Source organism: Coregonus clupeaformis, chromosome 7 (genome assembly GCF_020615455.1).
Source record: "Coregonus clupeaformis isolate EN_2021a chromosome 7, ASM2061545v1, whole genome shotgun sequence".
NCBI classification, from domain to species: Eukaryota; Metazoa; Chordata; class Actinopteri; order Salmoniformes; family Salmonidae; genus Coregonus; species Coregonus clupeaformis.
In genome coordinates this window covers 72,544,524-72,558,334 of record NC_059198.1, presented here as the reverse complement: position 1 = coordinate 72,558,334, position 13,811 = coordinate 72,544,524, and the positions used below count along the sequence as shown (strand labels likewise).

The following is a 13,811-nucleotide window of genomic DNA, read 5'->3' as shown; positions in this document are numbered from 1 at the left end:
AGTGTAGTGGTCATGATAGAGACTGGGAACAGAGTGTGTTAGTGTAGTGGTCATGATAGAGGAGACTGGGACAGAGTGTGTTAGTGTAGTGGTCATGATAGAGACTGGGACAGAGTGTGTTAGTGTAGTGGTCATGATAGAGGAGACTGGGGACAGAGTGTGTTAGTGTAGTGGTCATGATAGAGGAGACTGGGGACAGAGTGTGTTAGTGTAGTGGTCATGATAGACACTGGGGACAGAGTGTGTTAGTGTAGTGGTCATGATAGAGGAGACTGGGACAGAGTGTGTTAGTGTAGTGGTCATGATAGAGGAGACTGGGACAGAGTGTGTTAGTGTAGTGGTCATGATAGAGACTGGGACAGAGTGTGTTAGTGTAGTGGTCATGATAGAGGAGACTGGGGACAGAGTGTGTTAGTGTAGTGGTCATGATAGAGGAGACTGGGACAGAGTGTGTTAGTGTAGTGGTCATGATAGAGGAGACTGGGGACAGAGTGTGTTAGTGTAGTGGTCATGATAGAGGAGACTGGGACAGAGTGTGTTAGTGTAGTGGTCATGATAGAGACTGAGACAGAGTGTGTTAGTGTAGTGGTCATGATAGAGGAGACTGGGGACAGAGTGTGTTAGTGTAGTGGTCATGATAGAGGAGACTGGGGACAGAGTGTGTTAGTGTAGTGGTCCATGATAGAGGAGACTGGGGACAGAGTGTGTTAGTGTAGTGGTCATGATAGAGACTGGGACAGAGTGTGTTAGTGTAGTGGTCATGATAGAGGAGACTGGGACAGAGTGTGTTAGTGTAGTGGTCATGATAGAGGAGACTGGGACAGAGTGTGTTAGTGTAGTGGTCATGATAGAGACTGGGACAGAGTGTGTTAGTGTAGTGGTCATGATAGAGACTGGGACAGAGTGTGTTAGTGTAGTGGTCATGATAGACACTGGGGACAGAGTGTGTTAGTGTAGTGGTCATGATAGAGGAGACTGGGACAGAGTGTGTTAGTGTAGTGGTCATGATAGACACTGGGGACAGAGTGTGTTAGTGTAGTGGTCATGATAGAGGAGACTGGGGACAGAGTGTGTTAGTGTAGTGGTCATGATAGAGACTGGGACAGAGTGTGTTAGTGTAGTGGTCATGATAGACACTGGGACAGAGTGTGTTAGTGTAGTGGTCATGATAGAGGAGACTGGGGACAGAGTGTGTTAGTGTAGTGGTCATGATAGACACTGGGGACAGAGTGTGTTAGTGTAGTGGTCATGATAGAGGAGACTGGGGACAGAGTGTGTTAGTGTAGTGGTCATGATAGAGACTGGGACAGAGTGTGTTAGTGTAGTGGTCATGATAGACACTGGGACAGAGTGTGTTAGTGTAGTGGTCATGATAGAGACTGGGACAGAGTGTGTTAGTGTAGTGGTCATGATAGACACTGGGGACAGAGTGTGTTAGTGTAGTGGTCATGATAGAGGAGACTGGGGACAGAGTGTGTTAGTGTAGTGGTCATGATAGAGACTGGGACAGAGTGTGTTAGTGTAGTGGTCATGATAGAGGAGACTGGGACAGAGTGTGTTAGTGTAGTGGTCATGATAGAGGAGACTGGGACAGAGTGTGTTAGTGTAGTGGTCATGATAGAGACTGGGACAGAGTGTGTTAGTGTAGTGGTCATGATAGAGGAGACTGGGACAGAGTGTGTTAGTGTAGTGGTCATGATAGAGACTGGGACAGAGTGTGTTAGTGTAGTGGTCATGATAGAGGAGACTGGGACAGAGTGTGTTAGTGTAGTGGTCATGATAGACACTGGGAACAGAGTGTGTTAGTGTAGTGGTCATGATAGACACTGGGGACATAGTGTGTTAGTGTAGTGGTCATGATAGACACTGGGACAGAGTGTGTTAGTGTAGTGGTCATGATAGAGGAGACTGGGGACAGAGTGTGTTAGTGTAGTGGTCATGATAGACACTGGGACAGAGTGTGTTAGTGTAGTGGTCATGATAGAGACTGGGGACAGAGTGTGTTAGTGTAGTGGTCATGATAGAGGAGACTGGGGACAGAGTGTGTTAGTGTAGTGGTCATGATAGACACTGGGGACAGAGTGTGTTAGTGTAGTGGTCATGATAGAGGAGACTGGGACAGAGTGTGTTAGTGTAGTGGTCCATGATAGAGGAGACTGGGGACAGAGTGTGTTAGTGTAGTGGTCATGATAGAGGAGACTGGGGACAGAGTGTGTTAGTGTAGTGGTCCATGATAGACACTGGGACAGAGTGTGTTAGTGTAGTGGTCATGATAGAGGAGACTGGGGACAGAGTGTGTTAGTGTAGTGGTCATGATAGACACTGGGGACAGAGTGTGTTAGTGTAGTGGTCATGATAGAGACTGGGGACAGAGTGTGTTAGTGTAGTGGTCATGATAGACACTGGGACAGAGTGTGTTAGTGTAGTGGTCATGATAGACACTGGGACAGAGTGTGTTAGTGGTCATGATAGACACTGGGACAGAGTGTGTTAGTGTAGTGGTCATGATAGACACTGGGACAGAGTGTGTTAGTGTAGTGGTCATGATAGAGGAGACTGGGGACAGAGTGTGTTAGTGTAGTGGTCATGATAGAGGAGACTGGGGACAGAGTGTGTTAGTGTAGTGGTCATGATAGAGGAGACTGGGGACAGAGTGTGTTAGTGTAGTGGTCATGATAGAGGAGACTGGGGACAGAGTGTGTTAGTGTAGTGGTCATGATAGAGACTGGGACAGAGTGTGTTAGTGTAGTGGTCATGATAGAGGAGACTGGGGACAGAGTGTGTTAGTGTAGTGGTCATGATAGAGACTGGGGACAGAGTGTGTTAGTGTAGTGGTCATGATAGAGGAGACTGGGGACAGAGTGTGTTAGTGTAGTGGTCATGATAGAGGAGACTGGGGACAGAGTGTGTTAGTGTAGTGGTCATGATAGACCCTGGGGACAGAGTGTGTTAGTGTAGTGGTCATGATAGACACTGGGACAGAGTGTGTTAGTGTAGTGGTCATGATAGAGGAGACTGGGACAGAGTGTGTTAGTGTAGTGGTCATGATAGAGGAGACTGGGGACAGAGTGTGTTAGTGTAGTGGTCATGATAGAGGAGACTGGGGACAGAGTGTGTTAGTGTAGTGGTCATGATAGAGGAGACTGGGGACAGAGTGTGTTAGTGTAGTGGTCATGATAGACCCTGGGGACAGAGTGTGTTAGTGTAGTGGTCATGATAGACACTGGGACAGAGTGTGTTAGTGTAGTTGTCATGATAGAGGAGACTGGGACAGAGTGTGTTAGTGTAGTGGTCATGATAGAGGAGACTGGGACAGAGTGTGTTAGTGTAGTGGTCATGATAGAGACTGGGGACAGAGTGTGTTAGTGTAGTGGTCATGATAGAGGAGACTGGGGACAGAGTGTGTTAGTGTAGTGGTCATGATAGAGGAGACTGGGGACAGAGTGTGTTAGTGTAGTGGTCATGATAGACACTGGGGACAGAGTGTGTTAGTGTAGTGGTCATGATAGACACTGGGACAGAGTGTGTTAGTGTAGTGGTCATGATAGAGGAGACTGGGGACAGAGTGTGTTAGTGTAGTGGTCATGATAGAGGAGACTGGGGACAGAGTGTGTTAGTGTAGTGGTCATGATAGACACTGGGGACAGAGTGTGTTAGTGGTCATGATAGAGGAGACTGGGACAGAGTGTGTTAGTGTAGTGGTCATGATAGGAGGAGACTGGGGACAGAGTGTGTTAGTGTAGTGGTCATGATAGAGACTGGGACAGAGTGTGTTAGTGTAGTGGTCATGATAGAGACTGGGACAGAGTGTGTTAGTGTAGTGGTCATGATAGAGGAGACTGGGGACAGAGTGTGTTAGTGTAGTGGTCATGATAGAGACTGGGACAGAGTGTGTTAGTGTAGTGGTCATGATAGAGGAGACTGGGGACAGAGTGTGTTAGTGTAGTGGTCATGATAGAGACTGGGACAGAGTGTGTTAGTGTAGTGGTCATGATAGAGGAGACTGGGGACAGAGTGTGTTAGTGTAGTGGTCATGATAGAGAGACTGGGGACAGAGTGTGTTAGTGTAGTGGTCATGATAGAGACTGGGACAGAGTGTGTTAGTGTAGTGGTCATGATAGAGACTGGGACAGAGTGTGTTAGTGTAGTGGTCATGATAGAGACTGGGACAGAGTGTGTTAGTGTAGTGGTCATGATAGAGGAGACTGGGGACAGAGTGTGTTAGTGTAGTGGTCATGATAGAGGAGACTGGGGACAGAGTGTGTTAGTGTAGTGGTCAGTGATAGAGACTGGGACAGAGTGTGTTAGTGTAGTGGTCATGATAGAGGACACTGGGGACAGAGTGTGTTAGTGTAGTGGTCATGATAGAGACTGGGACAGAGTGTGTTAGTGTAGTGGTCATGATAGAGGAGACTGGGGACAGAGTGTGTTAGTGTAGTGGTCATGATAGAGGAGACTGGGGACAGAGTGTGTTAGTGTAGTGGTCATGATAGACACTGGGACAGAGTGTGTTAGTGTAGTGGTCATGATAGAGACTGGGACAGAGTGTGTTAGTGTAGTGGTCATGATAGAGGAGACTGGGGACAGAGTGTGTTAGTGTAGTGGTCATGATAGACCCTGGGGACAGAGTGTGTTAGTGTAGTGGTCATGATAGAGACTGGGGACAGAGTGTGTTAGTGTAGTGGTCATGATAGAGGAGACTGGGGACAGAGTGTGTTAGTGTAGTGGTCATGATAGAGACTGGGACAGAGTGTGTTAGTGTAGTGGTCGTGATAGAGGAGACTGGGACAGAGTGTGTTAGTGTAGTGGTCATGATAGAGGAGACTGGGGGACAGAGTGTGTTAGTGTAGTGGTCCATGATAGAGGAGACTGGGGACAGAGTGTGTTAGTGTAGTGGTCATGATAGAGGACTGGGGACAGAGTGTGTTAGTGTAGTGGTCTGTGATAGACACTGGGGGACAGAGTGTGTTAGTGTAGTGGTCATGATAGAGGAGACTGGGGACAGAGTGATGTTAGTGTAGTGGTCATGATAGAGGAGACTGGGGACAGAGTGTGTTAGTGTAGTGGTCATGATAGAGGAGACTGGGGACAGAGTGTGTTAGTGTAGTGGTCATGATAGACACTGGGACAGAGTGTGTTAGTGTAGTGGTCATGATAGAGGAGACTGGGGACAGAGTGTGTTAGTGTAGTGGTCATGATAGAGGAGACTGGGGACAGAGTGTGTTAGTGTAGTGGTCATGATAGAGGAGACTGGGACAGAGTGTGTTAGTGTAGTGGTCATGATAGAGACTGGGGACAGAGTGTGTTAGTGTAGTGGTCATGATAGAGACTGGGGACAGAGTGTGTTAGTGTAGTGGTCATGATAGAGACTGGGACAGAGTGTGTTAGTGTAGTGGTCATGATAGAGGACACTGGGGACAGAGTGTGTTAGTGTAGTGGTCATGATAGAGGACACTGGGGACAGAGTGTGTTAGTGTAGTGGTCATGATAGAGGAGACTGGGGACAGAGTGTGTTAGTGTAGTGGTCATGATAGAGGAGACTGGGGACAGAGTGTGTTAGTGGTCATGATAGAGGAGACTGGGGACAGAGTGTGTTAGTGTAGTGGTCATGATAGAGGAGACTGGGGACAGAGTGTGTTAGTGTAGTGGTCATGATAGAGACTGGGACAGAGTGTGTTAGTGTAGTGGTCATGATAGAGGAGACTGGGGACAGAGTGTGTTAGTGTAGTGGTCATGATAGAGGAGACTGGGGACAGAGTGTGTTAGTGTAGTGGTCATGATAGAGGAGACTGGGACAGAGTGTGTTAGTGTAGTGGTCATGATAGACACTGGGACAGAGTGTGTTAGTGTAGTGGTCATGATAGACACTGGGGACAGAGTGTGTTAGTGTAGTGGTCATGATAGAGGAGACTGGGGACAGAGTGTGTTAGTGTAGTGGTCATGATAGAGACTGGGACAGAGTGTGTTAGTGTAGTGGTCATGATAGACACTGGGACAGAGTGTGTTAGTGTAGTGGTCATGATAGAGACTGGGACAGAGTGTGTTAGTGTAGTGGTCATGATAGAGACTGGGGACAGAGTGTGTTAGTGTAGTGGTCATGATAGAGGAGACTGGGACAGAGTGTGTTAGTGTAGTGGTCATGATAGAGACTGGGACAGAGTGTGTTAGTGTAGTGGTCATGATAGAGGAGACTGGGGACAGAGTGTGTTAGTGTAGTGGTCATGATAGAGGAGACTGGGACAGAGTGTGTTAGTGTAGTGGTCATGATAGAGGAGACTGGGGACAGAGTGTGTTAGTGTAGTGGTCATGATAGACACTGGGACAGAGTGTGTTAGTGTAGTGGTCATGATAGACACTGGGGACAGAGTGTGTTAGTGTAGTGGTCATGATAGAGGAGACTGGGGACAGAGTGTGTTAGTGTAGTGGTCATGATAGAGACTGGGACAGAGTGTGTTAGTGTAGTGGTCATGATAGAGGAGACTGGGGACAGAGTGTGTTAGTGTAGTGGTCATGATAGAGACTGGGACAGAGTGTGTTAGTGTAGTGGTCATGATAGAGACTGGGGACAGAGTGTGTTAGTGTAGTGGTCATGATAGAGGAGACTGGGACAGAGTGTGTTAGTGTAGTGGTCATGATAGAGACTGGGACAGAGTGTGTTAGTGTAGTGGTCATGATAGAGGAGACTGGGACAGAGTGTGTTAGTGTAGTGGTCATGATAGAGGAGACTGGGGACAGAGTGTGTTAGTGTAGTGGTCATGATAGACACTGGGACAGAGTGTGTTAGTGTAGTGGTCATGATAGAGGAGACTGGGGACAGAGTGTGTTAGTGTAGTGGTCATGATAGAGGAGACTGGGACAGAGTGTGTTAGTGTAGTGGTCATGATAGAGGAGACTGGGACAGAGTGTGTTAGTGTAGTGGTCATGATAGACACTGGGACAGAGTGTGTTAGTGTAGTGGTCATGATAGAGACTGGGACAGAGTGTGTTAGTGTAGTGGTCATGATAGAGGAGACTGGGGACAGAGTGTGTTAGTGTAGTGGTCATGATAGAGGACTGGGGACAGAGTGTGTTAGTGTAGTGGTCATGATAGACACTGGGACAGAGTGTGTTAGTGTAGTGGTCATGATAGAGGACTGGGGACAGAGTGTGTTAGTGTAGTGGTCATGATAGAGGACTGGGGACAGAGTGTGTTAGTGTAGTGGTCATGATAGACACTGGGACAGAGTGTGTTAGTGTAGTGGTCATGATAGAGGAGACTGGGGACAGAGTGTGTTAGTGTAGTGGTCATGATAGAGGAGACTGGGGACCGAGTGTGTTAGTGTAGTGGTCATGATAGAGACTGGGGACAGAGTGTGTTAGTGTAGTGGTCATGATAGAGGAGACTGGGGACAGAGTGTGTTAGTGTAGTGGTCATGATAGAGACTGGTGTGTGTTCATGAAGACATTGTAAAGTTGTGCTATGTTACTCCCAATGGAGTGTTCAACGTGTCTGTCTGTATGTGAGGGTTGTCAGGTAAGAAGAAGGGACAATGTGTATGAAGACAGTGTGAAGTTACACTATATATATACAAAAGTATGTGGACACCCCCTTCAAATTAGTGGATTCGGCCATTTCAGCCCCACTCGTTGCTGACAGGTGTATAAAATTGAGCACACCGCCATGCAATCTCCATAGACAAACATTGGCAGTAGAATGGCCCGTACTGAAGAGCTCAGTGACTTTTAACGTGGCACCGTCATAGGATGCCACCTATCCAACAAGTCAGTTCATCAAAATTCTGCCCTGGTAGAGCTGCCCCGGTCAACTGTAAGTTCTGTTATTGTGAAGTGGAAACGTCTAGGAGCAACAACGGCTCAGCCTCGAAGTGGTAGGCCACACAAGCTCACAGAACGGGACCACAGAATGCTGAAGGGCGTAAAGATCGTCTGTCCTCAGTTGCAACACTCACTACCGAATTCCAAACTGCCTCTGGAAGCAACATTGGCACAATAACTGTTTGTCGGGAGCTTCATGAAATGGGTTTCCGTGGCCGAGCAGCCGCACACAAGCCTAAGATCACCATGCTCAATGCCAAGTTTCGGCTGGAGCGGTGTAAAGCTTGCCGCCGTTGGACTCTGGAGCAGTGGAAACAAGTTCTCTGGAGTGATGAACGCTTCACAATTTGGCAGTCCGACGGAATAATCTGGTTTTGGTGGATGCCAGGAGAACGCTACCTGCCCCAATGCATAGTGCCAACTGTAAAGTTTGGTGGAGGAGAAATAATGGTCTGGGGCTGTTTTTCATGGTTCGGGCTAAGCCCCTTAGTTCCAGTGAAAATAAATCTTAACTCTACAGCACACAATGACATTCTAGGTGATTCTGTGCTTCCAACTTTGTGGCAACAGTTTGGGGCCTTTTCCTGTTTCAGCATGACAATGCCCCCGTGCACAAAGCGAGGTCCATACAGAAATAGTTTGTCGAGATTGGTGTGGAAGAACTTGACTGGCCTGCACAGAGCCCTGACCTCAACCCCATCAAACATCTTTGGGATGAAAAGGAACTCCTACTGCGAGTCAGGCCTAATCGCCCAACATCAGTGCCTGACCTCACTAATGCTCTTGTGGCTGAATGGAAGCAAGTCCCAGCAGCAATGTTCCAACATCTAGTGGAAAGCCTTCCCAGAAGAGGGGAGGCTGTTATAGCAGCAAAGGGGGGACCAACTCCATATTAATGCCCATGATTTTGGAATGAGATGTTGGACGAGCAGGTGTCCACATACTTTTGGTCATGTAGTGTACACACACACACACACACACACACACACACACACACACACACACACACACACACACACACACACACACAGGGAGGGAGGGAGGAGGATAGACGGAGAGGGAACACACACACACACCCTGTCGTCTCTGTTTCTTTCCCAGCATGCCGTGCTGGATGACGTCTCTGTTTCTTTCCCAGCATGCCGTGCTGGATGACGTCTCTGTTTCTTTCCCAGCATGCCGTGCTGGATGACGTCTCTGTTTCTTTCCCAGCATGCCGTGCTGGATGACGTCTCTGTTTCTTTCCCAGCATGCCATGCTGGATGACGTCTCTGTTTCTGACCCAGCATGCCGTGCTGCAGGACTTCTCTCTCCTCTTTCCCTTTTGTTTAATCTTCTCTCTATTCTACCTTTTCCCTTCCGGTCTCTGGGCCCCTGTTACGGTCTCTGGGCCCCTGTTACGGTCTCTGGGCCCCTGTTACGTGATGTCCACAAACAGAGACAGCTTTGTGTAGGAGAGAGAGAGGGGAGGGGGAGAGGAGAGAGAGAGGGAGAGGAAAAGTGAAGAGAGAGCGAGAGAGAAAGGAAGAGGGTGAAAAGGGGAGATTATTCTAATAGGAAAGGGAGAAAGGGAGGGAGAGAGGGAGGGAGAGAGGGAGGGAGGGAGAGGCTTTCTTTTTCCAAATCAGATGGCCTCATCTCCTTTCTCGCTCAGCTGCTGATCTGAAATAATTGAAGGGGTGACAGGAAAGCAACATGATAGATGATGTATGTAGTGTCTTACTGTACTAGCCAAACAGGAAAGCAGAGAGGTGACAGAGAAGGGAAGCCATTTTAGAGTGTTAGGACACTGCTAGCTAGCTCCAGGCTCGTACTTCTTGATTCCCTCCCTTCTAGAGTGTTAGGACACTGCTAGCTAGCTCCAGGCTCGTACTTCTTGATTCCCTCCCTTCTAGAGTGTTAGGACACTGCTAGCTAGCTCCAGGCTCATACTTCTTGATTCCCTCCCTTCTAGAGTGTTAGGACACTGCTAGCTAGCTCCAGGCTCGTACTTCTTGATTCCCTCCCTTCTAGAGTGTTAGGACACTGCTAGCTAGCTCCAGGCTCGTACTTCTTGATTCCCTCCCTTCTAGAGTGTTAGGACACTGCTAGCTAGCTCCGGGCTCGTACTTCTTGATTCCCTCCCTTCTAGAGTGTTAGGACACTGCTAGCTAGCTCCGGGCTCGTACTTCTTGATTCCCTCCCTTCTAGAGTGTTAGGACACTGCTAGCTAGCTCCGGGCTCGTACTTCTTGATTCCCTCCCTTCTAGAGTGTTAGGACACTGCTAGCTAGCTCCAGGCTCGTACTTCTAGCTAGCTCCGGGCTCGTACTTCTTGATTCCCTCCCTTCTAGAGTGTTAGGACACTGCTAGCTAGCTCCGGGCTCGTACTTCTTGATTCCCTCCCTTCTAGAGTGTTAGGACACTGCTAGCTAGCTCCGGGCTCGTACTTCTTGATTCCCTCCCTTCTAGAGTGTTAGGACACTGCTAGCTAGCTCCGGGCTCGTACTTCTTGATTCCCTCCCTTCTAGAGTGTTAGGACACTGCTAGCTAGCTCCGGCTCGTACTTCTTGATTCCCTCCCTTCTAGAGTGTTAGGACACTGCTAGCTAGCTCCGGGCTCGTACTTCTTGATTCCCTCCCTTCTAGAGTGTTAGGACACTGCTAGCTAGCTCCCGGGCTCGTACTTCTCGATTCCCTCCCTTCTAGAGTGTTAGGACACTGCTAGCTAGCTCCGGGCTCGTACTTTTGATTCCCTCCCTTCTAGAGTGTTAGGACACTGCTAGCTAGCTCCGGGCTCGTACTTCTTGATTCCCTCCCTTCTAGAGTGTTAGGACACTGCTAGCTAGCTCCGGGCTCGTACTTCTTGATTCCCTCCCTTCTAGAGTGTTAGGACACTGCTAGCTAGCTCCGGCCTCGTACTTCTTGATTCCCTCCCTTCTAGAGTGTTAGGACACTGCTAGCTAGCTCCGGGCTCGTACTTCTTGATTCCCTCCCTTCTAGAGTGTTAGGACACTGCTGGCTAGCTCCAGGCTCGTACTTCTTGATTCCCTCCCTTCTAGAGTGTTAGGACACTGCTAGCTAGCTCCAGGCTCGTACTTCTTGATTCCCTCCCTTCTAGAGTGTTAGGACACTGCTAGCTAGCTCCCAGGCTCGTACTTCTTGATTCCCTCCCTTCTAGAGTGTTAGGACACTGCTAGCTAGCTCCAGGCTCGTACTTCTTGATTCCCTCCCTTCTAGAGTGTTAGGACACTGCTAGCTAGCTCCAGGCTCGTATTTCTTGATTCCCTCCCTTCTAGAGTGTTAGGACACTGCTAGCTAGCTCCAGGCTCGTACTTCTTGATTCCCTCCCTTCTAGAGTGTTAGGACACTGCTAGCTAGCTCCAGGCCTCGTACTTCTTGATTCCCTCCCTTCTAGAGTGTTAGGACACTGCTAGCTAGCTCCAGGCTCGTACTTCTTGATTCCCTCCCCTTCTAGAGTGTTAGGACACTGCTAGCTAGCTCCAGGCTCGTACTTCTTGATTCCCTCCCTTCTAGAGTGTTAGGACACTGCTAGCTAGCTCCAGGCTCGTACTTCTTGATTCCCTCCCTTCTAGAGTGTTAGGACACTGCTAGCTAGCTCCAGGCTCGTACTTCTTGATTCCCTCCCTTCTAGAGTGTTAGGACACTGCTAGCTAGCTCCAGGCTCGTACTTCTTGATTCCCTCCCTTCTAGAGTGTTAGGACACTGCTAGCTAGCTCCAGGCTCGTACTTCTTGATTCCCTCCCTTCTAGAGTGTTAGGACACTGCTAGCTAGCTCCAGGCTCGTACTTCTTGATTCCCTCCCTTCTAGAGTGTTAGGACACTGCTAGCTAGCTCCAGGCTCGTACTTCTTGATTCCCTCCCTTCTAGAGTGTTAGGACACTGCTAGCTAGCTCCAGGCTCGTACTTCTTGATTCCCTCCCCTTCTAGAGTGTTAGGACACTGCTAGCTAGCTCCAGGCTCGTACTTCTTGATTCCCTCCCTTCTAGAGTGTTAGGACACTGCTAGCTAGCTCCAGGCTCGTACTTCTTGATTCCCTCCCTTCTAGAGTGTTAGGACACTGCTAGCTAGCTCCAGTTCCCTGGCTGGTATTTCTAATGAGCACTGACGAGCAATAGGCTGACATTCCTCTCCTTAGAGACCCACACACTCACACACACACAATTATCACCCCAGTCACGCACACATAGACACTCTCTAATTATCTGGCTCAGTCTACACACACACACACAGACAGACACACACACACACACACACACACACACACACACACCCACCCTCCTCTCAACCTTCTTGTCAGTAGCTGTTTCATCTCATCACAGAGACAGTAGTAGCCAGCTGCTATAGCTACCCAGCATGTGTGTGACTGTGTGTAGATTGAGCCAAATAATTAGTGTGTCTATGTGTGCGTGACTGGGGGCAATCATTCTGTGTGTGTGTGTGTGTGTGTTTTAGGGCTGGCACAATTACCGTATAACCGTGTAACCAACGGTTATGGATGATCATTCTGTGTGTGTGTGTGTGTGTGTGTGTGTTTTAGGGCTGGCACAATTCGTCGAGGGCCGGCAAACCGTGCCAATATATCCTCCAAACGCCGTCTTCGAGGGCATTATCACTTTTATACAACGGGTTACCAACATATTCAAATAATGATTGACATATTTTCATTAAAAAAAACGTTATTTTGATTAATTTACAAATCTAGGGTTGCTAGAGATGCGAGCGTCCCAGTGGTTCAGTCTTTTTGTTCTGTATCCATGGACCCGACCCAGTGGTTCAGTCTTTTTGTTCTGTATCCATGGACCCGACCCAGTGGTTCAGTCTTTTTGTTCTGTATCCATGGACCCGACCCAGTGGTTCAGTCTTTTTGTTCTGTATCCATGGACGCGACCCAGTGGTTCAGTCTTTTTGTTCTGTATCCATGGACGCGACCCAGTGGTTCAGTCTTTTTGTTCTGTATCCATGGACCCGATCCAGTGGTTCAGTCTTTTTGTTCTGTATCCATGGACCCGACCCAGTGGTTCAGTCTTTTTGTTCTGTATCCATGGACCCGACCCAGTGGTTCAGTCTTTTTGTTCTGTATCCATGGACGCGACCCAGTGGTTCAGTCTTTTTGTTCTGTATCCATGGACCCGACCCAGTGGTCCAGTCTTTTTGTTCTGTATCCATGGACCCGACCCAGTGGTTCAGTCTTTTTGTTCTGTATCCATGGACCCGACCCAGTGGTTCAGTCTTTTTGTTCTGTATCCATGGACGCGACCCAGTGGTCCAGTCTTTTTGTTCTGTATCCATGGACCCGACCCAGTGGTCCAGTCTTTTTGTTCTGTATCCATGGACCCGACCCAGTGGTTCAGTCTTTTTGTTCTGTATCTATAGACGCGACCCAGTGGTTCAGTCTTTTTGTTCTGTATCCATGGACGCGACCCAGTGGTTCAGTCTTTTTGTTCTGTATCCATGGACGCGACCCAGTGGTTCAGTCTTTTTGTTCTGTATCTATAGACCCGACCCAGTCGTTCAGGCTTTTTGTTCTGTATCTATAGACCCGACCCATTCGTTCAGACTTTTTGTTCTGTATCCATGGACGCGACCCAGTCGTTCAGGCTTTTTGTTCTGTATCTATCGTTCGTTCTAAATGTTTCATCGCCATACTGGCTGGCAGCGTTCTTATCCCTTTGCTTGCTAGCTAGCCAACTACGGCTAATTTACAGTCACGTTAAACAGTGCAGCCAGAATAACATTTCCATTTACGTCATTTAGCGGACGCTCTTATCCAGAGCCACTTACAAATTGGTGCATTCAACTTATGATAGCCAGTGGGACAACCACTTTTTTTTTAAATGGGGGGGTGGGGGAAGGATTACTGTTATACTATTCCAGGTATTCCTTAAAGAGATAGGGTTTCAAGTGTCTCCGGAAGGTGGTCAGTGACTCCGCTGTCCTGGCGTCGTGGGGGAGCTTGTTCCACCATTGGGGTGCCAGAGCAGCGAATAGCTTTGAC

The 13,811-nt window shown here is 48.5% G+C and overlaps 1 pseudogene; it reads left to right on the top strand.

Annotated features, from left to right (window-relative positions):
• The window catches only part of LOC123481017, a 118,471-nt pseudogene that overhangs the window by 35,364 nt on the left and 69,296 nt on the right, over positions 1-13,811 (top strand).